Source organism: Anabrus simplex, chromosome 14 (genome assembly GCF_040414725.1).
Source record: "Anabrus simplex isolate iqAnaSimp1 chromosome 14, ASM4041472v1, whole genome shotgun sequence".
Lineage (NCBI taxonomy): Eukaryota > Metazoa > Arthropoda > Insecta > Orthoptera > Tettigoniidae > Anabrus > Anabrus simplex.
The window spans coordinates 69,128,195-69,146,322 of NC_090278.1; the positions used below are offsets into that span (position 1 = coordinate 69,128,195).

Consider the following 18,128-nt stretch of genomic DNA (forward strand, 5'->3'; position numbering starts at 1 on the left):
TCTTAGGATTTTAACAAGTAATGTTCAAAGAGATTTCCTTTTATATTTTCTTATATCATGTTCACCTCATGTCCATTTCAATTTTAAGCAACCTGGTGAAGTTAAATTGAGAACAATTTCAGAAAATGTCTGGGTGAAGGTCAGTTCAAATGTTATCAGAATTGGCATGCTACTTTTCAAATTTAAGTTCATACATTTTAATAAGATGTTTTATTTCCAGTTTAACTTCAATTTTTCCCCTGTTCTGGTTATTTGAATCAGGGTCCAAAATCATAAGAGTACATTTATATACACTAGGGAATGCGAATATAATTTTTATGACTTGATGAACAAACTATTGTTGGCATGTACTGTAATCATTCTCTTTGCATAACAGCCAAATTTTGTGAGTTCTTCACCCCCTTAATTTATGTTAGGCTTCTATTGTAAAAAAAATGTTTACCTGTTTTCATGAGCGACAACACTGAGCATTACAGCTTGTATGTACCTGGACTGCTACTAATATCCTGTAGGTAAGGTAGTTTATACGTTATTATTTTTATTTAATAGCTTTTGCTGTTCTTGCATGTTGTTTTTGATCTTTTATCAGCAAGTTCAGTTTTGTAAAAGTTTTCTTTTTTTGCTAGTGGCTTTACGTCGCACCGACACAGAGAGGTCTTATGGCGAGTTTTGTAAAAGGAACTGATCATTTTTGACTCTGTCCGACTCGTTGGCTGAATGGCCAGCGTACTGGCCTAAGGTTCAGAGGGTCCCGGGTTCGATTCCCGGCCGGGTCGGGGATTTTAACCTTAATTGGTTACTTTCAATGGCTCGGGGACTGGGTGTGTGCGGCGTATTCAACATTAGAAATCATCCTAGTTAGGGCCCTCATCTTCACAGACATGCAGGTCGCTTAATAGGCCGTCTACTATAGAAAGACCTGCCACCAGGCCTCTCCGGAGGCCATATACGCCATTATTATTATTATTATTATTATTATTATTATTATTATTATTATTATTATTATTATTATTATTATTATTATTATTTTGACTCTTAAATATATGAAAGAAAGTGTCATATAGGCATATTATTAAAGTTGTTCAGTATTAAGACTCTTAAAAGAACTTAATTCTTTCTTGCATTTTTAATTATTGTTCTTCCTAATTATTACGGTATATTACTAATTTCGCTTCCGATATGCGCGCCTACGATAAAGAATATTCGTAGAATGTAGTTTAACCAGCGTATTTTTCAATTATCGTAAGGAATTAGCTTCATCTACTATCCACTCGCGCTGAGCCCAGTCGCGTGACGTCACGAATCGTATTGCCAGGCCTTGTTCTCTAGGAGGCGCTGGATGGGCTGCGAACGGAGTCGAGAAGAGTCGAGACTGCTACCTATGGAACCGACACTCTCGCGCCACTGATGCACTAACGCTATATAACAACTGTTGCCGGAACTGTTTGGAATTATAGTACCGCCTTCTCGATCCTCTTATACAGCCTGCTTTAAGCTACTAGGGCCCCAGGCCGGTTTCATCAACGTAGGTAAATACAGTAGAGACAATACACGACACTTACGGATTTCGCCTTGCTAAAATGGGAGACAATTCGACGGTGGCGCTCGTAGTGACTTGACCTGAACAAATCGCGCTAAATTCAAATATCGATGGAAATGTATATACGGAAATGGATAAATAAATTACGTCTAGAAAGAAAGTGGTATTGAGATATTAACTTCGAAGTTGCTAAAGCAATTCTGGATAAATGAATGAAGAATTATTTAAAAGGTTATTATTCAAAGACTGAAATTAAACACATAAACAAGATATGAAATGGGCTGCTGTGAAATGGCTGGATCTTTCACTTATGCATTACCTTTTTAGCTTTAGCATACTTGCCTGAACTTTTACGGTTGGATTTGTCTTTTTTTCTCATTTAAAAAACATTGTATGATCACATTAAGACACTTGTCAATAAAAATATCGGCACATTCCTTACACACATGATGCAATGAATTAACATTTAAAAGCTGGGCAATTTTCCTCTTAACGTGAAGCCTACTAACAGAAAGAAAATCTATAAAATTCCGGCTTTAATCTGAGAAGAGGGATTAAAGAAAGAAAAGTATGAAAATGTTGTCGATAGTGATGCTTTGAGGAATATTTACGTACAATTAGTGTAAAAATGTAACATACCCTTGGCTGTATAGTCGAGGATTTTTAAAGTCGCTGGCCTGGAAATGATCTGAACAGATCTTATAATTCTTATATAAGCGTAACGTCCCTTATTTCTTGTACACCTTACCCAAATCAATTCTGTGAGATTTCAAAACCCACAGATCACACCTAAAACAACACATCGGTATTGAAGGTTAACTGCTGCACTATACAATAAAATATGAGTATTACATTTTATGCCAGTTAAAATATGGGTCGAGCAGGTCAGAAGATTATGAAGTACTATACAAATCTCTGTCACTGGAAGAATATATATGCAAAAACAATATTACTTATGTTCTTGTCACGAGGGAACCTGAAGAACGACCGCGCATTTTTCTCTACTTCATAATTACTGCAGCCAAACACAACACATACCTTTTCCCTCATGTTGAGAGGAGATATCAAGGAATGACACACGCTACTATTTTATTATGTCAACTCACTGAAACGCATAAATAACACCAAAAACTTCACACAAAAATACACGTGCTCTTATGAGAGAATCAGTACTGTTCAGGTCTATCCGCTAGAGTGAGCTCCAATAGCTGTCCCTCGATATCTCGCTCAGTGTCGCGTATTGTCTCTACTGTATTTGACGTGGGTTAAACCTTAACCCCGAGTTACACAGTTTTAACTCTGAGTTTGACTGTTCATTCCGTTTCATCAAGGAGGATTATTTTTAACTCTAGGTTGAGACAGTATTAAGTAGTTTGAGACTCCCCCTATATCCTTTTCGAACTGGCGTGTGTGCGCTGCCATCTGGAAATTCTGTGTCAATCGGCTTTTGCCAATATACTTTTCTGTTATATTATGCCGTGCGCTGCTGTTCTGAGGATTGTGTCGGCGCCTTCTGCGCGTGCGCGAGTTGGTGTGAGGTCAGTCTAGTGCTGACTGCGAGCCACTACCTCTGGGGAGTTGGCGTCCTGCAGCCGCCATGGATGGACGTGAATGTGTGTGTTCCGCTATGCGGCGGGTGGTTGTGCTAAAACCACCGTAATACCTTCCTTAAGAGGGATATTCCCTTATTGGATTAGTTGCTGGCCTCCTACTGTTTTATTAGACTATGTTTTTGCTACTATAATTCTCCAGGATCCTTGGTGAACAAGCTTAGTTCCCGGCCTCGTGGAGGCCTCTCTTCAATAACAATGGCCAGGTTTGAACTTCTTAACTTTTCTGGACTCAAAGGTATGTAACTGTTTGATTTAGGTTATTCAGCGCGAAGAAGAAGATTCATGTGGTTTGGCGCACTTCAAGATAATAGTAATAATAATAATAATAATAATAATATGGATTAATACTTTCCCTTCGAAATTTGTGCTGGATATCGTGTGCGCCTGTGAACGATAGGAAACTGTTTCGGCAATTAATCATTTTAGAATGTAGTTCGCACGGTGAAAGAAATTGGTATGTTTATTTTTAAAATTAAGTAAAAGGTTTTTTTTTTGTACTTTGATTGTACCTCATGGTGTGAACCAAGGCGCGGTTTCCAAGGTTGCTGGGTTAGCTTTCTTTCGGGTTCCTGTCGCCTTCTGGGATTTATTTCACCTTGCTTCGTATAATTTCGTTGTTTCTGGGATTTCTGTGAAATTTTATTTTTTATCTGTTTATTTTCCTTCTTATTTGTAGTGTGTGCTTCGGTTTTCCTGTTTCCATGGCAACGTGTGTCTGGGTCATTGTTGTGTGGGTTTTTTTACGCCGGATGGTAGATGGTTCGTGTGTGTTTCTAGGATGAAATATTTTGGTTGCCGCATATCGTTGGCAATTTTTTCATATTATATTATTTATTTCGGCCAACCTTTTGTGGTTTCGCCTTTTACTCTGTCCGGGTGAAATGTGTAGCTTCTACCATTATTTTCGTGTGACCTTGAAAGCCACCCTTGGTAGAAATGGAAATGAATTGTGGTAAAGTTAAAAGGCAACCGGCCTAAAGGTCATGGAACTACTGATTGTTTACTAAGTACGGTCAAATACTTTAATATGGCAATACCGGACAGCTTGCTTTTTTCAGCGAGAAAGTCGATAGTGCTGCTACCTACATGGCTTGGTGTGACCAACTCTTCAATAACATATTGCCATCTAATGATTCTTGGCGCACTGCTGTGTTGTTTATAATATATCAGTGTTCGTCACTAAATAATCTTGCATTGCAGTTATATTCCAAGATAAGTATTATGCGCTGAGGAAATTGTCCAGCAAAATAATGAGCATGGGAACTGATAAGGACCCCAAGTATTAAAGTAATGTGTTGAGGTTACATTCTATGCCCCTTATATTAAGAAAATCAATCAAATAGGTTACTCTACTGAAATGTTAGTGGGACGTAAAACCAATAATATTAAAAAATATGGAACTCTAGTATACTCAGACTTGAGGGTCCACATTGTTAAATTTCACAATCGAAAACTTGTGGGCCTGTAGCGTACCGTAGTGGTTATCGCGGTAGTCTTGAAACTGAAAATTGAAGGCCACGAGTTTTGAATCCAGTCACCTTTTTACTGGAAGATAATAATAATAATAATAATAATAATAATAATAGTAATAATAATAATAATAATAATAATAATAATAATAATTATTATTATTATTATTTTTTTTTACGTCCCACTAAGTACTTTTACGGTTTTCGGAGATGCGAGGTGCCGGAATATAGCCCCACAGGAATTCTTTTACATGCCAGTAAATCTACCTACACAAGGCTGACGTATTTAAGCACCTTCAAATACCACCGGACTAAGCCAGGATCGAACCTGCCAAATTTTGATCAGAAGGACATCGCATCAACCGTCTGAGCAAATCAGTCCGGCGAAAGAAAATTATTTCAGTGTATTATTGGCATAGGCTTGAGCACCAGTCCAACTAATGTAATACGTGTGTATGGTAATTCTTCATGCATACATTTGTGAAAGAGACTTAACGAAATTATGAACACTTCTCTTCCTTGTCAGGAACATCGTAGTTCACTCACGCAAACCCAGTATGTGTTATATATATTATGCATTTCTGTCTTCAGAGGTAAAACAGAAAATTCAAATTACAGCAAGAGCGAGATGGCAGCGTGAGGTGAGTTTCCCTGTAAAGTTCGGGAAGATTGGCCGTACCGAAGAAGAAGTCAAAAATATTGGACCAAAAATCCTGTACCTTAATTACAGCTTTCCTTCCCAAAATTTTAATAAATCATGGATGTTGTTAAGTTATCTGCCTCCTCTGTCGCTTTGGCTGAATAGTTAGCGCTTCGTGCCCCCCCCCCCCACACTTTTTCATTCTTCGGAGTGTTGGACCTCTTCCATTTCCCTTCTGATTAGTGTTAATAGAGGATGGCTGGTCAATTGTACTTCCTCTTAAAATCTTCATCGAATGGTGACCGTACTGGCCTTCGATTCAGAGGGCCCTGGTACGATTCCCGGCTGAGTCGGAGAATTTAATCGCGTCTGTTAATTCCATTAGGTCGAGGGCTAAGGGTTTGTGTTCGTATTCATACGCATCTTCAAGTATATACAACACATCATACGAAAGACAACCACAGAAACACGCAATAGTATGTTATATATCCTTTCACCGAGCTCGATAGCTGCAGTCGCTTAAGTGCGGCCAGTATCCAGTAATCGGGAGATCGTGGGTTCGAGCCCCACTGTCGGCAGCCCTGAAGATGGTTTTCCGTGGTTTCCCATTTTCACACCAGGCAAATGCCGGGGCTGTACCTTAATTAAGGCCACGGCCGCTTCCTTCCTCTTCCTAGGCCTTTCCCATCCTATCGTCGCCATAAGACATATCTGTGTCGGTGCGACGTAAAGCAAATAGCAAAAATATATATATATATATCCTTTCACATATGATTGCTGTTAGGAAAGGCATTCGGCCGGAAAACTAGGCTAAGTCCATACAAAATCCTGCGCTAGGTAATCGAGAAAAGGCGAGAAAGAGCAGAGAGTAGTTGTTAAATATTTCCCCCAGAGTGGACCCTCAAACAAATTCTGCTTTATAATTTTTAAGACATAGCGAAAGGCGCGGCTACCATAATGCTCGTTTGGAGATTTATGAAGGAGGCATTTCATATTTTAAAATTTCATTCTTAATTATTATGGTTATTCACTTATTTAAACAACAATATTTCCAATAAGTGTAGTGCATTCCTCTCAACTGTAGCATAGACAAGTATGTAGTTCACACCAACACGCTAGATGTCACCACCGTCGCTGTTCGCACTCCACTCAATGCTGTTGAGATAGAGCTGTCCGGTATTAGTGTATTAAAGTATTTGGTACGGTATTTGGTTTTCTCTTTAACGCGTGATCGATCACATTTAAATCAATATATTATTTACGTTCTTTGAGGTATGGAGGTCAATGTTGTTTTCCTTGTTAAAATTTACGGATTACTTCCTTTCTTATTTGTTAAATGAATGTCTACATTTACTTATTTAAAAGTGCCTAGTTGGCTATTTATTAACAAAACATAGTAAGTTCTTGCAAGTTAATTCAATTACTGTTAAATGAGTATTTACTTTCAATTTTTTAAGCACCTGGTTCAATTTATTATCTGACTTTAATCTTCACCTTTAATGATGAACCTAGGTTTCCTCCAGTTATTACCTTTTAGAATTGTTACCTCTCATTTTAATTTTTATTAAAGTTTTCTTAAATATCACTAGTGAGTTGGTTTTCATTTACCACATTTGGTGCAGCGCTGCAACTAATTCTTTTGGTTTGGGTGTCCAAGGGCCTTAAGCCGCTTTTCCTCTACGTTTCGGGTAAGTGTTTTAATTTCCCCCTTTTTGATAATTTTAGTATCATGTCGTTGGCTGGTGTTGTGTTTATCCTTTAATTTATTGATGTACTGTGACTTGTTGTTTTACTTATGCCCCTTGTTCCAATTCGTGTTCGCCTTATCTCCCCTTTGGGGGCGGACACAATAGCAACCTTCACACCAGGCCATCTCTCTCCTTTTTTTACCTCACTCTGGTGTGTAAGGTTATTAACCTCATCACCACTAGGATGTAACCGGGGTCCTAGAAGGTGGTGCCGGTTAGAAGGTTAAGACCGGAGTTAAGTTAAACCCTCCTTTCACCTTGGTTAAACTGTTTATTCGAGGTTAAAAGCAACATGGCCACAGTAAATCAAGCATTTGATGCAGAGTTGCTTTGTTTAGATTTGTTAAACGGTGTTCCTAACAGAAATAGGCCTATAATAAGAAGGAAAGACTTTGAAAATCTATCTGAGGAACAATTTCTGAAGAGATAGACTTCAACAACCGCCGTCAGTAAATTCGTCGATGAAGTTCGCGAGAGGTTAGAATACACAGCTGATCGAAACAAACTTGGGTTTGCGAACTAAACTAGAAACTACATTGACCGTAATAGTAGCAACAGCGGTACTACACAATATTGCTGTGGAGACCCGAGATTAACTTCCCCCACAGGACTTGACTCTGCAACAGTATCTCACAGGAAGGAGAAAGAACAGGAATGTTGGAATTGAGAATGACATCATTCTTCACATTGATAACGACAGCACTGCAGTGGCATATAGGAATGCAACTGCACAACACCACTTCAATAGTACAACACCTATGAACATTATACTGTGTATTACGTAGTAGTTATACAGAAATGAATTACTTTCGTGTGTGTTATTGCTGTGAAGGTGTACCAACTTTCAAAACAACTCTTGGCACAGAGAAGCTAAAATTTTTATAGAACTGTTTTAGTTGTTTCGGAGATCGCACTGTAACATGGGCAATATTATTAATTTCCCCTGTTATTCTTTCCCATGTATCCTCCTTTTCTTTTAATTGTATACCGTCAATCTTCTTGCATTCTATATAATAATACTTCGGTACTCGAAGGCTAATTCAATAAGTAATGATTTTTATAAAGCAGAAAAATTCGTGCCACTATTTCTCTTCTGCACTTCTTCCATTTTCGTTCAAGATCACTGAAGAATAATATCTACCACGGACCTGAGGAAGAAAACGAAGTACAGCGCAAGAATAAACAAAAGAACCACGCAAGAAGTGTGTTCATGATCTCTGATTTTTAGTCACTGCCTCCTTGATTATAAGGACAGCTGTTTCCTGCGAGGGTTAACGCGGTGTTAGTTAACCCTCTGCCGAAATAGCTTGGTGAAACGCGTGACTTGTAAAAATGAGTTAAAATATTAACTCTAAGTTAACAAACCCAGGGTTAGAGAATATTTAACCCACGTTGATGAAACCGGACCGACATGTTAACAGACACGGTGAATAGTGTTCTCCGCCATCTGCAGCACTGCTGTCGATAAAAGGTCCAAGTACATGCGCTTTTTGTCGGCTTTATGTGGAAGTGTGTAAACAGTTTGTGGTCCTTTTCGGTGATTTTATACGTTCTAGAGTTTTATACGTGCAAAATATCTGGTATTAACTTTTCGTGAACTGAAAAGTGAAAATGATTTAGGCATTTGAGAAGTAGGTCGTAAACTTTGGCATATGCTTCAATTTACTTCCGCATCTGAATATGCCTACATCTTGCTACGTCCCGGGTTGCAAGTCGGGTTACGGTAACAAATCAAATGAGAAGCGGCATTTTCTCTTCACCCCCAAAAAATCCCACTCTGTTCTCGAGTAGTCACAAGTTATCCCACGTAAAGATCTGCCTTTAAGTGATAAAAGTCGTATCCGTGATCTGCATTTTGCGGCGGAACTTATAAAAAAATGTGACAGTTTCATTATTAATGATGAAAAAGTGGAAATTCCAAGACAGAGATGGAAACTGGATCCTACAGCAGTCCCATATACTTTTCCTCATCTTCCGAAATATTTATCACGAAACATAACAGTAGAAAGATTTCCATATCAACGCCAGTCTACCAAATTAGATGTTCCTTCCACTGGTGATTATTCCATACTAGACTCCCCTAGTATTAGCTCTGTATGATCTAGTGCTCGTAATAAATCACAGGTTAGTGCTGATAACAAGAGGGAATTGGTCTTAAAAAAGATACTCGACCGCTACAGGCACAATTAGAAGATGTAACTGAGTTTTTGCCTATAACTGTAATGAATATCGAGAACGCTATACACAGCATGGGAAATGAAAAGGCTTGTGGACCTGATCAGATTTACTACGAACATTTAAAAACTGTGACTTCAATTTTGAAAGAAACGTGGTCTTATTTGATGAACGAATGTCTTCGGAGAGGTAGAATACCAGATAGCTGGAGGAGATCCTACATCAAAATGGTATACAAGGGCAAAGGGGATATGGGAGATCCAGACTCGTACAGAGGTATCGCACTCGAATGCACTCTTTTTAAGGTAATGACCAAAATTCTCACTGACAGGCTAACAACACTTGTGGATCAATATATACCAGAGCAACAGTTTGGTTTCAGAAGAGGTAGATCTACCCTGCAAGCGGTGGAGTGTTTAAAACAAGATATCGAGGTAGCACTAAGAGTACCAGGTGGAAAGCTCCACGCAATCTTTGTTGACTTCTCTAAAGCTTTCGATATGCTCAATAGGAACATACTCCTGACAAAGTTGGAACAATTAATTGGTAAGAGTCACTACCTGACGGTCATAATCAAAGACATTCTCTCCAAAAATACAGTATTTATACAGGATAACATATCAATATCAGATGCAATAGCACAGACCAATGGTGTACTACAAGGAGATCCTCTAAGTCCTCTTCTGTTCTCAATAATCACTTCGGATGTGACGCGATGCATCAAGGATGGTGTAAAGTTGTATGTATATGCAGATGATATGGTTCTCGCTGCAGAACGGCTGGAGGACCTGCAAGAGTCCTTTGATCTTCTGGCAGCATGGGCACATGAAATTGATCTCAGCATAAATGACCAAAAGACTGTCCACATGATTTTCAGAAAAGGCGGAAGATCAGCAGTGACTGACAGAGTCCATTACAATGGTAAAGAACTAACAAGGGTTAGTCACTTCAAATACCTGGGAGTCATATTCCAAACCAGAGGTGATGTTTTCACAAAACACATAGAGAATAGGACTATCTTGGCATTTAAAGCAGTGAATGAAATCAAAGATTTATGTAAGATGTCAGTTAAAGCAGCGATAGAGCTCTTCAATATTAAAGTTGTGCCTATAATCACCTATGGCCTACAACTCGTCTGGGAATACCTAAATATTAATAGTCTACGACGAATAGAGAAAGTCAAAGCCGCATACTTAAAGAGAGCTCTGGGGCTTTCGAAGTATACACTATCTCGACTTGTGTATGTTCTGACAAGGGAATCTTTCCTGATCGAAGAGCTACGCTTCAAGATGTCACTACCATCCACGACAAATTACGATCGACTACTTACGGAACTGAAGCAGAAAAGAGAAGACATTTGGTTAGATTTCTATGCAACGGATGCTATGACAACGCGGGGATGGATGGAAGCGAACTACGAATTAAGACATATTGTAATTAGATTGGCTGTTCATGGCTTTCACTTTAAGCTTTGCAAAACCAAAACATTTCATGAACCTGAATTCGGATGCATGTGTAAATTGTGCGATCGTGAATGTGATAGATACCACGTCTTGACATGTCCTAATAGAGGGAAATCATTGACTAAATTCTGTTCAGAAGAATGAGACCTATGTGGAAATGTTAGAATTAATGTACTTACTTACATGGTCATTTGGCTGCAATAAAACTATTATTAAAAAGAGAATTAAATCTCCAGAGGAAGGTTACTTTTTAGCAGAAGATTAAAAGAATAAAAGAAAAAGAATGCTGAACTAGAAAGGGAACTTGAAGAAATTAACTCACCCGAAAAAGTTAAATACCCCTAATGAAAGACTAAGTAGGAAACAGAAGATATAATTGATACCATACTGAAGAAGAGCAATACCAGAAGTTTAAAAGGCATGCGTTATAATCAGGAACTTCTAAAACGGAAGCACTCCTGTTGAAAAAAAGTTCCCCGAAAGGTTACAGGCATTGTAGACAGCATGACCTTCAGTCACTGCCATAACCATCACATCTTCGCAGTCTGTTGAAAGGCCTGAAGTGTTCATATGGTATCAATCATCATTCAGTCAGTGCCATTTCTCAATCCTTTAACACTTATGATGATGATGATGACAACAACAGGTTAGGAATATTACTATTCGATGAAGTTAAACTAAAAGAAGAAATACAGTTTAATGGCACTTCTTTCAAAATAGATGGGTAGGTGGACTTTGATGATCTCACACCAGAAGATCAACAAGCATTTATTGCAAATCATGCCCTAGTGCTTATGTTTGTACCACTCTTCAGAGCACTGGGTGCAACCTATTACAATATATGCAAGTCGCAATTCCACACCTGGTGACATACTGTCAAAAATAATAATCCAAGTCATTATTCAACTGGAAAATGCTGGGATTCACATTGTTGGATTGGTATGTGATGGGAGTCAAACAAGAAAGCTTGGCAAAATCTTGATATCAGTGGTAAACTAAATAACTTAAATGTAAGCATTCCCAACTGTGAGCTCCTCCAGAAAGATTTGGGCATTTTCAGGTGCAGTTCACATGCTGAAATGCATTAGAAACTATTTTCTCGCCAAACAAAATTCTACCTGTAAAGGCCGCAATATCAGCTTCAACTACTACAATCTAGTTTATGAAAATTTTTCAGAAAATGAATGCTCGTTTGGCGTTCCAGTTATTCATCAGGGCTATGGCAAACGCGATTCATTTTTAGAGACAGTCACACCAATGGTTTTGAAGGAAGTGAAGCAAGAGAAATTTTAACAAGGGGCCTCAATGATGTTTTTGATTAACTGGATGCCAAAACTCCTAATACCGAGCTCGATAGCTGCAGTCGCTTAAGTGCGGCCAGTATCCAGTAATCGGGAGATAGTGGGTTCGAGCCCCACTGTCGGCAGCCCTGAAGATAGTTTTCCGTGGTTTCCCATTTTCACACCAGGCAAATGCCGGGGCTGTACCTTAATTAAGGCCACGGCCGCTTCCTTCCAATTCCTAGGACTTTCCTATCCCATCGTCGCCATAAGACATATCTGTGTCGGTGCGACGTAAAGCAAATAGCAAAAAAAACTCCTAATGAAGCATTATTTCCTTATTGTGAGAAATGTTATTGTTTGTGTGAAATGAGTGAGATCTTAAAAGCACCAAACAATACATTCACCTCTGAGAGAACTGTTGAGTCCATGCGTGTGACACTTAAAAGCACAATAGAACTTACACAGCATTTGTGGAGCCATGGTTTTTCTTACGTGTTTACAGACAAATTCAACCAAGACCTCTTGGTAAGGCACTTTGGTATCCTACGATCCATAAGCTGTAATGATCACCTTTCTACAGTAGACTCTTTGCATCTGCGTACGTACGTACGTAAGCAGTTATTTCAATCCTTACCCCAGAAAAGGGTATGCGGGCCTTCAGCTAAACGATGTAGCTCTTACGCCGTAGAAGGAGATTTAATACACGTGAGAGAAAATAAGAAGGGAGAGGGCATGTATCGTACACACCAGGAGAGGGAAGGGAGTCTTTAAGAACGTCTGGCGCAGGGGAAACGCAAACATGAGGGGCACCCCAGAGAGAGACCCGCAACCCACCCCGGGTAGGCGCCCACCACTAGACCCCGTTTATTGATTGTAAACAACATACAGAAATACAGAGAATATATACAACATATACAAATGGGCAAATATTAATATTCTTCTGCAGATGCATGTCCATAAATTACTAGACGCACACAAAGAAACGCAAAGTTCATCTTGAGGGAAAATAGCAGCACTAACATATATACAGAATAGTCTTGTCATTCCAAGCGATAATATAAAGATACTCAAATAAATACAACAATGAAACAAGAAATACACAGCATAGTTATGTAAGGACGACAGGCAAGCGTACCGGTATGTAGAGAGCGCTACTAATACATAATACGAAGGAAAGTCATTCACTAAGGCTTATGTGCCAAGAATTATGTTACGAAAGACGAATAGTAATGGTAAACACAAGGTATACGAAAATCAAAACGAATATACACGTGCATAATAATGACAGTTGATAATATTTGCAAAGCGAAGAAAGAAATATGTGAATGACGAATCAGCAGAAACTATAATAATAAACAGAAGTCGAGAGAACACAACACTTCACTGCACTGTATTGAGAGAGCGCTTGTGGCGCCATTGACGGAGAGTGGCAGAGATATGCGCGATCGTAGCCAGGAGCAATGAACTCAGACTGAGCTTAAAGAGGATTCTAGCTCGTTGCCTGTTATGATGTAGGTCGCTGCGTGGAGAGTGAGTGGATATTAAAGTGGATCGGGAGGATAGACATGAGCAGTGTGCGGGGTTCGAGTATTATTCAGGAGGGAGGTAGCAAGAAGAGACAATGTAAGTGCTTCTTTAATGATAGGATGACCAGTGGTGAGATATTTAAGATGTAGGGAGTGGAGATGGGTAAGAATATGTGGAAAATCATAATAAGGCAGGAAGTGAGCAGAAGGGGTATCGAAGGGAAGGCGATAGGCAATTCGTATGGCGTGTCTGTCGAGTCGGGAAAGTCTAGCATAGTCGGTAGGATGGGCGGTGATCCAGGTCAGGGAGGCATAAGTGAATAAGGGGCGGATGAAAGATTTATAGAGGGTAAGGGTATGATGAGGTTTCACTCCCCAGGTGGACCCAGTTAAAGAACGAAGGGCTCTGAAGCGATATAAGGCCTTACGGTGGATCGAGGCCAAATAATGTGTCCATTTAAAATTATTTTGAAGTTGTATTCCGAGGTAAGTGAGTAGTTTAGTCTCTACAAGAGGAGTATTATACATTGTTGTGCGGAGGCGATTACTAAGAGGACGAAGACGGGATTTTTTACAGAAGGTCAGAAATTGAGTTTTTGTAGTGTTAACTGATAGGTGTCAAGAATTAAACCACATTTCAAGGGTGTTGAAATAATTTTGAAGTTTACGAGAGAGGGAAGTGAAAGTGGGCTCAAAAGCAAGGATAGCAAGGTCATCAGCATATTGATATAGTTTAAGAGGAGGGTCAGGGTGAGGGATATCGTAGGTTAGAGTACATATAAGAGAGGGGAAAGTGGGGAACCTTGAGCCACACCGGAAGTAACAGGAAAGGCAATCATGAACTTGAACAAAATATGCAGCAGGATATTCGATTACTTGAAACATGGCTTAATTCCAACCGATTAAGTACCGTAACATGGGGCTACTTGGGACACTTTTTTGATTTAAACACTTGCCATTTTCATAAAAATGTTATTTGTGATAAAGTAACTTTTTGAAAACTTGGGTTTACAGTTATACTTCCTAAACGTGAGGTAGTATCATTTCTACAGTTATACAGAAATGGAGAAATTTGAATTATACCCCAAGTTGGGGTTTCTTGGGACACTGATTTAAAACAGCTGATATTCTCAAGTTAGCCTATTGCAGGATAACTAGGGACACTTCAAATATATAAAGAGGTCATATGAGTGAAAAATTAATAACATCATTTATTTATAATGATATATTTTACAATAATTGAACATATTTAATACTAGACACAGACCCTACCATAAACTTAGTTTTTAATTTCAATGGGGAATGTAAATTTGTCCCTCCTCACATTGACTGGCTGCACACTAGTTAGAATTAAATTTACATCAATTTCCATAATATCATCAACAATTGGAAAAATATACACATTTCCGAAAGATTTCGAACTTTTTCTTAGAAACTTCACTGTCACTTTATCGTTTTCAACATCTCATTGTGTGATCTGTCCGTAATATTGTTTCATCACTTATTTCTTTGTTTTCTCATTAAAAATCAAGTTTACAAGCACAAATTCACCAACAGAAAGTTTATTTATGTTCACTCCTAAGTTTTCTGGTACCGGTACGGATGTTTCCTCATCATACTCACTTAGGTCAAGATCGGAGGCTGAGTTGTGGACAGAATAAGAGTCTGTATCATTACTAGAGGTCTCATCAAATTTCCTTTTAGGCCTATTTCTTTTTCTTTGTTGCAGCATTGGTGTATCATCTTCCGGTATTTCTGGAGCATTAGGGCCAGTGATTTAGTTGGAAAAAAATATTTACAGGAACTCACCTTATTAATTCAGCAATTTCCAGATGGACTCGTATTGGGTATCAAAATCAGCGGCCTCATGTTTCCGACAAGTCGTTTCATCAGATGAACGTCTCCCCTTTCGTAGCCATGACTTGACATATGGTTGTATACACAGGAGGTCAAACGCTGCTTATGAAAATAAGTCCGCTTGATCTTGCAGCCAGCAGCCTATTTCTCTTTTCGGTGTGGATCCCATTCATAGTTCTGAAAACTCTTTCAGCTTCTGCTGAAAAGATGGGAATAGTCTGTACATTCTTGATTAAAGGCATCAGCTCCACTGGAATTTCCTTGGTCTCGACATACTTTCTAAAAGCATTAATGTACCTCCTCTTGTCTGACATGTGGAAAAAGTCACAAAGGTTGTCAACACTCTCATCGCCATAGCAGATATCCAAAGTAGAAGTGGAGGGCCAATTATTTTTGTATAGTACCTTTGAATCACTGATAATTATGAACATAAAACCGTAAGGTTCAATATTAGTCCGCTAGAGTACACCCATGACGTTTCAGCGCTATGTATGGATTTTAAGATTCTCTTACTGAATGTAAAAATGTTACGTCAGTCTAAAGCGGGAAAATGTTTTCCGGAACGGCGTTCCGGCCCGTTCCGGTCCAACTAAACCACTGATTAGGTCTCACTGAAAGATATTCTACCAGTATTCCTCTTCCTGGTGGAACATTTAACTTTTTCCTTTTCAACTTCTTCAAAGGCTCAGTTTCTCTTTTCCTGGATTCTTCCAAATACGTTTCAAATGTAAGGGCCCATTCAGTGCTAGAATTATCAGCAGATGTAGATGTCGATGGTCCTTGATCAATAGATTGTGTCCTTTTGTGGGGAAGCCTTTTCAGCACTTGGTCTCTGTCAACAGGGGCAATTCCTGATGCTTTAAATCCACTCTGGATGTCTTTGGATATTGCATCAGTTCCCATTTCCTCTATCGTTTGTTTCAAGAGACGTGTAAATTGATCTTTGGGAACAGTTCCTCGGTTCTTGTTTTTTTCCACTGTGTTAGCACTTGACGCCATTTGATTTTTAATGGTCGGAAAAAAGCGACATCCATAGTCATGTGCGAGTTGAAGGAGATATAGAGCTTTAGGAGGTATGGGAGGCTTGGTGGGATGTTAAGAGTGACGGGGAATATGTAGTGTACCTGCGGTTCGGAGACCTTGTTCTACCTGAGCGATGAGGGCTAAGAGGGCAGTAAAGGAGGTAGGGAGAGGGAAGACAGGAAGGAGGTTAGTGATCGTGGTGCGATAATTTGTCCAATTCTTTTGTGACAATCTACGAGTAGATGGGGGACGTTAGGGTTGGGTACGGGTCGTGTATGAAACAGAGGGAATAGTAAGTAGAGCAGGGAGGTGAGCGGAGTCAACCAGTAGAAGTTTATTAATAATTATTTTTTGCTGTTGGCTTTATGTCGCACCGACACAGATAGGTCTTATGACAACGATGGGACAGGAAAGGGCTAGGACTGGGTAGGAAGCGGCCGTGCCATTAATTAACGTACAGCCCCAGCATTTGCCTGGTGTGAAAATGGGAAACCACGGAAAACAATCTTTAGGGCTGTCGACAGTGGGGTTCGAACCACCTATCTCCCGAATACTGGATACTGGCCGCACTTAAGCGACTGCAGCTATCGAGCTCGGTTTTATCAATAGTAAGCAGAGTGGAAAGGGAAGGGGATAGGCTTAGGGCATCAGGTGTGGTATTAGAAATGGGACGAGTGGGGAAAGGGAAAGGAATCTGCACGGCCCGGATGTCCAAAAATAATTGGGTAAAAGTCTCAGATTGGGTAACGTTATATGAGTAGATATTAATATCAGCAATCATAATATAAGTGGAAAATTTATCAATCAATCACTACTGATCTGCATTTAGGGTAGTCGCCCAGGTGGCATATTCCCTATCTGTTGTTTTCCTAGCCTCTTCTTAAATGACTGCAAATAAATTGGAAATTTATTGAACATCTCCCTTGGTAAGTTATTCCAATCCCTAACCCCCTTCCTATAAACGAATATTTGCCCCAATTTGTCCTCTTGAATTCCAACTTTATCTTCATATTGTGATCTTTCCTACTTTTAAAGACACCATCCAAACTTATTCGTCTACTGATGTCCTCCCACGCCATCTCTCCACTGACAGCTCGGAACATACCACTTAGTCGAGCAACTCGTCTCCTTTCTCCCAAATCTTCCCAGCCCAAACTTTGCAGCATTTTTGTAACGCTACTCTTTTGTCGGAAATCGCCCAGAAAAAAATCAAGCAGCTTTTCTTTGGATTTTTCCAGGTCCTGAATCAAGTAATCCTGGTAAGGGTCCCATACACTGGAACCATACTCTACTTGGGGTCTCATCAGAGACAAATATGCTCCTCCTTTACATCCTTACTACAACCCCTAAATACTCTCATAACCATGTGCAGAGATCTGTGCCCTTTATTTACAATTCCATTTATTTGATTATCCCAATGAAGATCTTTCCTTATATTAATACCTTGGTATTTACAATGATCCCCAAAGGGAACTTCCGCCCCATCAACGCAGTAATTAAAACTGAGAGGACTTTTCCTATTTGTGAAACTTACAACCTGACTTTTATCCTCGTTTATCATCATAGCATTGCCTACTGTCCATCTCACAAAATAATCGAGGTCATTTTGCAGTTGCTCACTATCTTGTAACTTATTTATTACTCTGTACAGAATAACATCATCTGCAAAAAGGCTTATCTCTGATTCAACTTCTTTACACATATCATTGATATATATAAGAAAACATAAAGGTCCAATAATACTGCTTTGAGGAATTCCCCTCTTAAGTTTTACAGGGACAGATAAAGCTT

General features: G+C 39.3%; 1 pseudogene; it reads right to left on the reverse strand.

Moving 5' to 3' along the window:
- Positions 1-2,268: 2,268 nt before the first annotated feature.
- The window catches only part of LOC137502987 (uncharacterized), a 31,062-nt pseudogene continuing 15,202 nt past the window's right edge, over positions 2,269-18,128 (reverse strand).